Below are 12618 nucleotides of genomic sequence, written 5' to 3'. Positions count from 1 at the left end.
TTGCTAGAGAGGTAAATCTGAAACCTCGCTTGACCGCAAAATACCTTAAAGATTTATCAGACTCTGGAGTTGTGGAACACTGTTCTACTGTTCAGAAACACCTTAACAAATATAGCCTTCATGGAAGAGTCATCAGAAGAAAACCTCTCCTGTGTCCTCACCATAATTTACATGCCACTGTATACTGCATCAACAAGGCGTCTCCCAGGCAAAACTTTCAAAACAGAGCGGGGTTTCACCGTGTGTTGTTTAAGAGCTTTTCTTTTTGAAGAAGCATCAAAAGATTGGGCAACGTTCGGGGACCATAGACACATAGGTCGGCCGGGGAATCAGTGCAGCAGATGAAGGACACGTCATGTTACTTCCTTTCTAAATCAGTAGATGTCCAGCAGTGCCATCAGGTAAGAGCTGGAGGCAACCAGCATGACCCAGCTACACCCATCTACTGTTCGGAGAAGTTTGGCCAGAAGTGGTCTTCATGGAAGTGACTTCAATGGGGTCTAATTCCACCTTGTATCTCAGGCTACGGCTCTCTTTCTCCCCGGTTCTTTACACTGCAGCTCTGCTTGTTCTGATTGGCTTCTGTATACAAGCACCAGATGTTCTGCACCCAGGATCCTAATATAGGAGATATCTACAGGACGGGAAACGGACAAATAATTAGGAAGAAGAGGGACGGCGGGATTGGGGTGAGGTGCAGGGACCGTCCCTCCCGAATAGGTAAGTCCTGGGCGCTGCTTACAACACCCGGCCTCACCGCAGCCTGGAAATATGTGCGTCTGACATCAGCCGAGCAGGAATGTCTGGCATCCGGCAAAGCCACTTTTTCCTCCACAGCCTCAGATGGACGCTCTGTCCTCCGCACACACCCCATGTCTCACTGCTCAGTGTCTGTGCACATCACCTCGGAGGCGTCCGTCATGTTTATACGTCACGAGGATTTCCTGCTGCACAAACCTCACTGTGAAACCGCGTGCGTCTGATAGGAGAATGGCGCAGGTCAGCGGTGCCCTATGTGATGGGACGGCGTGAAAACATCTCACCTGGGGTCATTACAGAGACGAGCGGGGATGCAGAGGCACCGCTTATCTCCTCCTGTAGTCAGACCTGTTCTTTACACTCCTCAGCTGCTGCAGAACCTCATAATACACACCTCATCTGCTGCAGAACATCATAATACACACCTCAGCTGCTGCAGATCATAATACACACCTCAGCTGCTGCAGAACCTCATAATACACACTACAGCTGCTGCAGAAACTCATCATACACTTCAGCTGCTGCAGAACCTCATCATACACCTCATCTGCTGCAGAACCTCATCATACACCTCAGCTGCTGCAGAACATCATAATACACACCTCAGCTGCTGCAGAACATCATAATACACACCTCAGCTGCTGCAGAACCTCATAATACACACTACAGCTGCTGCAGAAACTCATCATACACTTCAGCTGCTGCAGAACCTCATCATACACCTCAGCTGCTGCAGAACCTCATAATATACACCTCAGCTGCCATAGAACCGCATCATACACACCTCAGCTGCCATAGAACCTCATCATACACCTCAGCTGCTGCAGAACCTCATCATACACCTCAGCTGCTGCAGAACCTCATTATACACCTCAGCTACGTTATCACATGCCATTTAGGGTCCGTACATGATGGTGACCCTGGTGGATATGCCGCCATACTGATACACGTTCCCCGGTAGATCAGCGCACATCCCCTTTATTATGCCCCTCCCCCACCTAACCCTTCTGTCTGTTCCTTTAATGGTCAGAAAATGAAGAAACCTTCCTGACAGAAATCGTCTTTTCTCCTTCTTTTCCTTGTTGCTTTCCTTTCACCTCCACATTTCATGTCATGACATTAATTACCATTATTGTGTGGGGAGCGGCAGCAGCACCGCAGGCCGGTCAGCCCCGCCGGAGAACAGGCGCCGCTCTTCTCGTCATTTTTAATTTTGTGTGAAACAAGCGCTAATTCGGTAGATTGTACGACGGGGTCAGCTGAGGGGAGCTGGAAATTCGCTGTTTAGCACAGATGGATTACATTTCAGCCACATTTCCAGCCTCGGATTTTTTCTGATATTCTCTTATTTGTCGCTCGTCTATACATTGGAATGTCTTATCGCTACTTAAAGGGATGGTAACACATCTAGTCTGCCATTTTAAACACCTCTCTATACAGTAGGTAACACAGGATCCACCATTCACAATAGATGATATCACAGCTCACCTCCTCCTCCTGTACAATGACTGATAACACCTCTATATACAGTAGATAACACAGTATCCACCATTCACAATAGATATCACAGCTCACCTCCACCTCCTGTACAATGACTGATATCACCTCTATATACAGTATATAACACAGGATCCACCATTCACAATAGGCAATGTCACAGCTCACCTCCTCCCCCTCCTGTACAATGACTGATAACACCTCTATATACAGTATATAACACAGGATCCACCATTCACAATAGGCAATGTCACAGCTCACCTCCTCCCCCTCCTGTACAATGACTGATAACACCTCTATATACAGTAGATAACACAGGATCCACCATTCACAATAGGTGATGTCACAGCTCACCTCCTCCTCCTGTACAATGACTGATAACACCTCTATATACAGTATATAACACAGGATCCACCATTCACAATAGATGATATCACAGCTCACCTCCTCCTCCTGTGCAATGTATGATAACATCTCTATATACAGTAGATAACACAGGATCCACCATTCACAATAGGTGATGTCACAGCTCACCTCCTCCTCCTGTACAATGACTGATAACACCTCTATACACAGTAGATAACACAGGATCCACCATTCACAATAGGTGATGTCACAGCTCACCTCCTCCTCCTGTACAATGACTGATAACACCTCTATACACAGTAGATAACACAGGATCCACCATTCACAATAGATGATGTCACAGCTCACCTCCTCCTTCTATACAATGACTGATAACACCTCTATATACAGTAGATAAGAGGATCCACCATTCACAATAAGTAATGTCACAGCTCACCTCCTCCTCCTCCTGTACAATGACTGATAACACCTCTATATACAGTAGATAAGAGGATCCACCATTCACAATAGGTGATGTCACAGCTCACCTCCTCCTCCTGTATAATGACTGATAACACCTGTATATACAGTAGATAACACAGCATCCACCATTCACAATAGGTGATAATAATAATAATAATCTTTATTTATATAGTGCCATCATATTCCGCAGGGCTTTACAGTTTAACAGTTTCAAACACAACAGTCATAGGTAACAACGTTACCAATACAATAATAAAGCACAATAAGACGCCCCTGCTCGTGAGAGCTTACAATCTACAATGAGGTGGGGGGATACAAAGTACAGGTGTGTATTTACAATGATGTCTTTACAATGGTGGTCCAGCCATCTTCAGGGGTGGGGGGTAGATGGAGATAGTGAATGGGCTACACACACACACAAAATGAGTTTGATTAGGGAACGTGATAGGCCGCTCTGAACAAATGTGTTTTGAGCGAGCGCCTAAAACTGTGCAAGTTGTGGATGGTCCTAATATCTTGGGGAAGAGCATTCCAGAGGATTGGAGCAGCACGGGAGAAGTCTTGGAGTCGGGAGTGGGAGGTACGGATTAGTGCAGAGGTTAGTCGGAAGTCATTTGCAGAGCGCAGAGGTCGGCTAGGCCGATAGACAGAAATGAGGGAGGAGATGTAAGGGGGGCCGCACTGTGGAGAGCTTTGTGGGTGAGAACAAGTACTTTGAATTGTATCCTGTAATGAATGGGCAGCCAGTGTAACGACTGGCGAAGAGCGGACACGTCCGAGTAACGATTAGCTAGATGGACGACCCTGGCTGCTGCATTAAGGATAGACTGGAGAGGGGAAAGTCACGTGAGGGGGAGGTCAATTAATAGAGAGTTACAGTAGTCCAGGCGGGAGTGGATCAGGGCGACAGTGAGAGTTTTTGTTGTCTCCATGGTGAGAAAAGGGCGGATTCTAGAGATGTTCTTTAGGTGTGAGTGGCACGAGCGGGCAAGAGATTGTATATGGGAGGTGGAGAGATCGGAGTCAAACATGACACCCAGACAGCGTGCCTGCTGCCGGGGTGTTATTATGGTGCCACCCACGGAGAGGGAAATGTCAGATTTAGGGAGGTTAGTAGAAGGCGGGAGCAGAAGAAGTTCAGTTTTGGAGAGGTTGAGTTTCAGATAGAGAGCGGACATGATGTTGGAGACTGCGGACAGACAATGGCGTTCTGTAGTACAGCGGGGGTAAGGTCAGGGGATGACGTGTATAGTTGTGTGTCATCAGCATAAAGATGGTACTGAAAGCCAAATCTGCTGATGGTCTGTCCAATTGGGGCCGTGTAGAGGGAGAAGAGAAGGGGGCCAAGGACTGAGCCCTGAGGTACCCCGACAGTGAGAGGAAGAGTAAATTAAGTGGAGCCGGAGAACAGAACACTGAAGGAGCGGTCAGAAAGATAGGAGGAGAACCAGGAGAGAGCAGTGTCCTTAATGCCAAGTGACTGGAGCCTAGAGAGTAGGAGAGGGTGGTCAACAGTGTCGAAAGCTGCAGAAAGGTCGAGGAGAATGAGCAGAGAGTGATCACCGTTACATTTTGCTGTCAGAAGGTCATTGGTCACCTTGAGTGCAGCTTCTGTTGAATGTAGGGGGCGGAAACCGGACTGTGAAGGGTCTAGGAGGAAGTGAATGGAGAGGTAACGGGTAAGGCGGAGGTAGATCAGGCACTTCAAGAGTTTAGAGATAAAGGGGAGATTGGAGACAGGTCTGTAGTTGTTTGTGCAGGATGGGTCGAGGGTGGGTTGATGATGTCACAGCTCACCTCTTCCTCCTCCTCCTGTACAATGACTGATAACACCTCTATATTCAGGAGATAACAGGATCCACCATTCACAATAGGTGATGTCACAGCTCACCTCCTCCTCCTGTACAATGACTGATAACATCTCTATATACAGTAGATAACACAGGATCCTCCATTCCCAATAGGTGATGTCACAGCTCATCTCCTCCTCCTGTACAATGACTGATAACATCTCTATATACAGTAGATAACACAGGATCCGCCATTCACAATAGATGATGTCACAGCTCACCTCCTCCTCCTCCTGTGCAATGACTGATAACATACTATCTACCACACACACACAGATTCCTATATCTCCAGGCCATGACAACCTTAGATGTCTAGTGTAAAGGTGTTGTACTAAATTAGAAAATGATCTGATCTCTACAGAATATGTGATAATTTGCTGATTGCTCGGGGACCCAGCGATCCCAAGAATGGGGCTCTGACGTGACACGTTTGAATGGAACTTTTTAATAGGACAATTACAACGTTAGAGCCTCGTTCTAGGGATTGGTGACGATTCCAGCGATCAGCGACTTATTATCCATATGTCGGGACAACCCCTTTATTGCTTACAGTCCCCAACATCTACCATGTCCCCTTTGTAAATCCTTTGGCACAGGGGAGTTTGGGTCTTCTCGGGCACCTGAGTGAGCCCACTATAGGAATTCCATGGAGCTGTAAGATACAAGTTCTTCACAAACATTGGAGTTTCCATCATGGTTTCTTCTGAGATACAGAAGTGTTCAAGGGTCCCTTTAATTGATGATGTTATTAACATAAAGAGGTGTTTAGTTTCAAAAACCCATCTCCCAATACCATTCTATAGAGGTAAAAGAGTGGGGTCCACCATTCAGGATCTTCATCTATTACCAGAATGCAGGGCAACTACAAAGGGTGTCTGCTATTCTGGAGGACTGGACATGACCATACATTATATCTCCAGATCATACCGTGTAATACTTAATATCGCCTGTAGGAGTGCTGTAGGGAAACTGATCACTTGCTTCTAGGTTCCTTCACAGTTTCCAGCCCATAATTAATTTATCAGTGGAGGAAGACTCTTCTGACAAAATGAGATTGTACAAAGTTTTACAATAAAAACTTTAAGAAACATTTAAAAACTTTGCAAATTGAACTTATTGTAGGTTCGGGATCAATATATAACACTTAGGACTTACCCCTTACAGCTCCGCAAAACGTTTAACAATCCCAAAACAGCGCCATCTTCAGTTTATATCCTGGTACCGATACTCCACCAAAGTCTTCTTATGGTTTCTGCAAAATAGGAGAGGAAAGTAATTGTGAATAATCAATCATATCAAAGTAAAATCTGATCTGCAGGGGTTAACATCCTAAATAAGATGGGAACCTGGAGAGAATGGAGCTGAGCTGCAGTACCAGACACAGCCTACGGACAGGAGTGGCACTGGTTCTGCATGAAAAGTCCTCACATTTTTTCCTACAAGTATCCAAGCGCCCATGTCAGAGGTAACGTCTTTCCTTGTGTAGAGGTCCAAGACGGTGTAAGGAGACTTATAGGCCATGCAATGCTCTTCTGGGAAATTAAATAGGCAAATTGTCTTTTCAGAGAGGAATAGGACTAGAATGCTAGTGCCACCTATTGTAAGTAGCAATCCCAAAAATTAACAAGCCTTGACAGATGACTTAGGATAAAAGCCAAACCAGACACTCTTTTTTCAGACAAGTGTTTGGAATAGGTTGCCCCTTGTTACTACCAATAGGTGTCACTACAGTTCTATAATCAAAAAGAACCTAGCACTCAACTTTGATGCCTTTAGCGTGAGTTTTATTTGTAGTGGTACAAAATAAACGTTTCGGTCCAACACCTGGACCTTCGTCAGTAACTACATGTGAAACATAACAAAATGTGACAATGAAAATCATAACAAAATTAGAAATATTTAACAAAGAAAGTATATACATAATGCTGAGGATAATATTTTGGCATAATTCACAAAAATGGTCAAATGTGTACTGGAGATGTATGCTAGAGGGACGTCCTGAGTATCCAGGTTAGAGTGCTTCCATAGTTATAGGACAATTTTTGGGAAGTGTTGGTGCCCCAAACAAGTAAGAGAGGTGAGATACGTACCGTACTGCTGTAATAGCAAGTGAGACAAAAGGGATGGTAGACACACAGTAACGGCGTCTGTGGGCATGTAAACAGAATCCCAAGCGGAAACATGTGAGAAATGCTTAATAGTAGGTGGGTATAGAGAGTTAAAGGGTATATGGTGGACCATACCTTAAAGCTGTAATATACAGGGTCGGTACTATGGGTATACAGAGAGGGAGAGACACGCAGTGGTGGGTTAGGAAAACCTCCTATTTGTGAACCAGGAAGAAGCACTATATGCTGCTGTGAAGAATTACCTTATAGAGACCGTGGCTGGATTAGGTGGGAGCAGACGCGGATTCCACCGCTGGTCTGCCGGTGTGCGGTAGTATCGCCCTTACATAGAGATCAGGGCGGGACAAACAGTGCTGGAAAGCCAATCGGCGTCGGCGCCGCAGACCGGAAGTGACGTCGCGCTAGACTTAGCCGCTCGATGCAGCTATTAGCAGGGCTGTATGACATGGTGAGCGGATGTGACGTCCGGTTGCCTGGGTAACCGGTAAACACAGTCAGTGATAGATGGTAATAGCGGTGTTGCAGCGCTTAGGAGTAGTGCTTGGAGTCCAGTGGTGAGAGGTCGCTGTAGAAAGGTCACTAGTAACATGCAAAAGCAGAGCACTTAAGAGAATGATAAGATGGATGCACCTAGAAGAAAAGTGCCCACATGGATATTTGTAGTGGATAGATGAATTCCTTGTTGGTGGTGATCCTAGGGGATATCCTTGTGACACGTGAGATGGTAGACCGATGTGGGTGGAAGGACGGTCCAATACAACAAGCAGAAATGAAATATATCTCAATATAAACGGTTCTAGTGGCAAAAGAGGAAAACAGAATTAGGCAACAATAAATACATATTGCGATAGTACATAGGCCATGCAATGGCTGAAGTCCGTACACATCAGTTCACAACCCCGCATAATGGGACCGTCAGTAGGCAGCATGATTCCATTGTTAGATAAAAGAGGCTAAATCGTAGTCTCTATTGAGTCCCAATGGGTGAAGTGTATCTAGGGTATGGATCCAAAATGCCTCCCGTCTCTTTAAACGGGCAACCCGTTTTTAAACGTTACATTGATGATGTATTCTGCATATGGGGGGGCTCGTTGGAAGCCCTCGCGGTGTTTTTCGATTGGCTCAATACAGCTTGGCCGGGTATCTCCTTCACCATGTCACATAGTACCACACAGATTAACTTTCTGGATACCCTGGTCATCTTACAACCGAATGGCACGATAACCACTGACCTATATACAAAAAGCACGGACCGCAACAGCCTGTTGCATTTCACGAGCTTCCATCCTCCGGCCACCAAAAATTCAGTCCCAAAATCACAATTCCAGAGAGTTTCCAGGATTGTGTCAGACGTGGAACTCAAACCAGTACGCCTCCGAGAGATGGCCACCAAATTCTCCCAACGGGGTTATCCACCCTCGGTACTGGCAAAGGCTACAGCCCCTCCCACCCCACGACCCAATAGAGCCCTCAACCGTATTCCGTTCATCCATGCATACCACCCATTCTCATATATACTACATAGGTCAATACGCCAACACTGGCACCTGCTATCAAAAGGATATCCAAAAGTACCCGAATTTCAGAACCCGTTTCTTCCCTGCTTCAAACGTCCACCTAATCTCAGGGATTCTCTGGTCAGGGCAGACCTGGGTACAAACTCTTCCATACCTCGCCAGCGGTTCTTACAGAATCCACGCATGGGGACCTTCCCATGCCTTAACTGTGCCCAATGTAACAATGTTCTCAAAGGCTCATCTTTCCACCACCCTCGGTCCGGTAAAGCATTCCACATTCCAGATTTCTTCACGTGTGCCTCATCATGGGTGATATATCTAATCAAGTGCCCCTGCGGACTCCTGTATGTAGGGGAAACTACACAACCAATAAGAGACCGTGTTTCTAAACACAAATCTACGATCCGCCGCAAGAACCTGTTGTTACCCCTTCCCCTTCACTTCCATAACCAGGACCACACTGTCACACAACTACGATACCAGGTTATTGAGCATGTCCCCCCATTCAGGAGGGGTGGGGATCGGGTTGCCCGTTTAAAGAGACGGGAGGCATTTTGGATCCATACCCTAGATACACTTCACCCATTGGGACTCAATAGAGACTACGATTTAGCCTCTTTTATCTAACAATGGAATCATGCTGCCTACTGACGGTCCCATTATGCGGGGTTGTGAACTGATGTGTACGGACTTCAGCCATTGCATGGCCTATGTACTATCGCAATATGTATTTATTGTTGCCTAATTCTGTTTTCCTCTTTTGCCACTAGAACCGTTTATATTGAGATATATTTCATTTCTGCTTGTTGTATTGGACCGTCCTTCCACCCACATCGGTCTACCATCTCACGTGTCACAAGGATATCCCCTAGGATCACCACCAACAAGGAATTCATCTATCCACTACAAATATCCATGTGGGCACTTTTCTTCTAGGTGCATCCATCTTATCATTCTCTTAAGTGCTCTGCTTTTGCATGTTACTAGTGACCTTTCTACAGCGACCTCTCACCACTGGACTCCAAGCACTACTCCTAAGCGCTGCAACACCGCTATTACCATCTATCACTGACTGTGTTTACCGGTTACCCAGGCAACCGGACGTCACATCCGCTCACCATGTCATACAGCCCTGCTAATAGCTGCATCGAGCGGCTAAGTCTAGCGCGACGTCACTTCCGGTCTGCGGCGCCGACGCCGATTGGCTTTCCAGCACTGTTTGTCCCGCCCTGATCTCTATGTAAGGGCGATACTACCGCACACCGGCAGACCAGCGGTGGAATCCGCGTCTGCTCCCACCTAATCCAGCCACGGTCTCTATAAGGTAATTCTTCACAGCAGCATATAGTGCTTCTTCCTGGTTCACAAATAGGAGGTTTTCCTAACCCACCACTGCGTGTCTCTCCCTCTCTGTATACCCATAGTACCGACCCTGTATATTACAGCTTTAAGGTATGGTCCACCATATACCCTTTAACTCTCTATACCCACCTACTATTAAGCATTTCTCACATGTTTCCGCTTGGGATTCTGTTTACATGCCCACAGACGCCGTTACTGTGTGTCTACCATCCCTTTTGTCTCACTTGCTATTACAGCAGTACGGTACGTATCTCACCTCTCTTACTTGTTTGGGGCACCAACACTTCCCAAAAATTGTCCTATAACTATGGAAGCACTCTAACCTGGATACTCAGGACGTCCCTCTAGCATACATCTCCAGTACACATTTGACCATTTTTGTGAATTATGCCAAAATATTATCCTCAGCATTATGTATATACTTTCTTTGTTAAATATTTCTAATTTTGTTATGATTTTCATTGTCACATTTTGTTATGTTTCACATGTAGTTACTGACGAAGGTCCAGGTGTTGGACCGAAACGTTTATTTTGTACCACTACAAATAAAACTCACGCTAAAGGCATCAAAGTTGAGTGCTAGGTTCTTTTTGATTATGGTCTATGAAGGTTTGGGAACCTAACCTAAGCACCACCCTTTTCAGTAGTGCACACGGTATTTTGTATGATAGTTACTCCCTTACGTTGTGCACACTGACTGGTCATGTCCACATTCTCCTATAATGCTGAGGAGACGTCCAGTATCTTGGCACGCTCCACTTTCAATAGCGATTTTCTGAAAATCCCCCCTAGAGAGGCAAGAGGCCGTGATCTAGAACGGGAGCTTCGTCACTTTACCAACATTGAACTCCACTGTGCTACACTTTCCGAATACCTTCGAGCACAACGAATCCCTAGGGGTCTACGGGTCTCACTACGTCCCACACTGTTTCGGGACTCTCCTGAATATTGTGTTAAATATGAACAGATATTAAACAAATGTTCCTTTGATATTATTACGCTCACGATCGAGCATCTACAGAAGGCGATCTCAACCAGCTCCGAGACTATAAAAACCATCGAGGCCCAACTGTCCGCGTCTGGGACTCCGGAGGAACTCTCCAGCCTTAAGGACCAGATAACAAGGAACATCGACAAACACCGGCGAGAGACACAGGACAGGAAACGTAGTAAGTTCAACAGGGACACAGAGGACTACGAGCGCCAACAGGTATACCGATGGCAGGAATCCTTCTCAGGCCGACGAAATGTACCACGCCAAGGCCCACGCACCTCCCTCGACTGTTCGACATCTGGCTCAGAACAGGAGTCCGGGGCCTCAGCTACCATTCCGCCACGTTTTTTAGGCCAACGACATCGTTTCCCGAGAAGAAGGCCACGAGGCGCGGCCACGGACATAGGAGGAGACCCTCCTCAAGGGAGGATCACGACGAGGTCACAGGTACGAACACTCCATTGGTGATCAACATCTCAGACAGACTCTTGGGGGTGGCTGAATACAACATCTTGCAAAAAGGCCTGTCCTTTTGCCCCTCTTACCAATGTCACACATTTGACCTGGAGATGGACCTTCAGAGGTTCTTTAGGTCCCTTAGGTTGAAGGCATTCTTCTCTACCTCCCCGGATTTTTCCCCCATCCAGCCCCCTACAGCCCCATCTGATAGTCCCCTATCATCTCGTAGTCTAGGCCTTTACACCAAGAGCCATTTCAGACCACCACAGGGCTCACACGCCATGGAGTCTTTTATAGGCTTCGTCAAGGAGTCATTTAAAACACTATGTGAGGACATTAGAAAGGGGAAACTGTTTTTTCCCTCTAATCTTTCCTCCATTGAACGACAAGCCCTAAAAGGCCTACAGAGCGACAGTAATCTTATTTTCAAACCAGCAGACAAAGGGGGTGCCCTCGTCATAATGAATAAATCCGATTATCTTCTAGAAATAAGACGCCAGCTTAATAACTCTACCGTCTACACGAGGCTACAACAGGATCCCCAATCTGCCACCCGGCAAATCATCTCGGACACACTGGCCAAATATTTTGAATTAGGGGTCTTGGACCTAAAAACACGGGATTTCCTTACGAAATTACACCCTATCACACCAGTATTCTACACTATCCCCAAGATCCACAAAAACCTAGAGAAACCACCGGGGAGGCCTATAGTCGCATCCACCGACTCTATTCTTTCTCCTTTGGCCATTTACCTGGAAAAGATACTTACCCCAATGATCAGGTCATCCAAATCCTTCATTCTGGATACGGGTTCATTCCTCCAGACACTGAAGGATGTGTGTCCCATCCCGGCACATTCTATACTGGTAACCATGGATGTAAAAGATCTATATACATCCATCCCTCATACCGAGGGTATCAACTCCGTTTACAAGCTCCTGATCCAATCCGGTCTCTCACCAGACCAAATACAGCTATGTACCGATCTACTTACTATTATCCTCACCCGTAATTATTTCCTGTTCCAGGATGATTTTTACTTACAGATCCGTGGTACCGCGATGGGCTCTAACGTAGCGCCCCCATATGCAAATTGCTACATGGCGGATTTTGAGGAGAGTCTGATTTACCCTCACCCGCTGTTCCGAGACAACGTCATCATGTGGAAACGTTACATTGATGATGTATTCTGCATATGGGGGGGCTCGTTGGAAGCCCTC

The 12618-nt window shown here is 46.3% G+C and overlaps 1 protein-coding gene across 1 annotated transcript in view; it reads right to left on the bottom strand.

Annotated features, from left to right (window-relative positions):
* The window catches only part of BCL9 (BCL9 transcription coactivator), a 176618-nt gene that overhangs the window by 69184 nt on the left and 94816 nt on the right, over positions 1-12618 (bottom strand). The window contains exon 2 of the mRNA XM_077293797.1: positions 6090-6186. The gene's annotated coding sequence lies outside the window, so the exon portion shown is untranslated. The remainder of the gene's footprint in view (positions 1-6089; positions 6187-12618) is intronic.

Source organism: Ranitomeya variabilis, chromosome 3 (genome assembly GCF_051348905.1).
Source record: "Ranitomeya variabilis isolate aRanVar5 chromosome 3, aRanVar5.hap1, whole genome shotgun sequence".
In the NCBI taxonomy this organism is placed as follows: domain Eukaryota; kingdom Metazoa; phylum Chordata; class Amphibia; order Anura; family Dendrobatidae; genus Ranitomeya; species Ranitomeya variabilis.
This window is presented reverse-complemented; position numbering and strand designations above follow the sequence as displayed.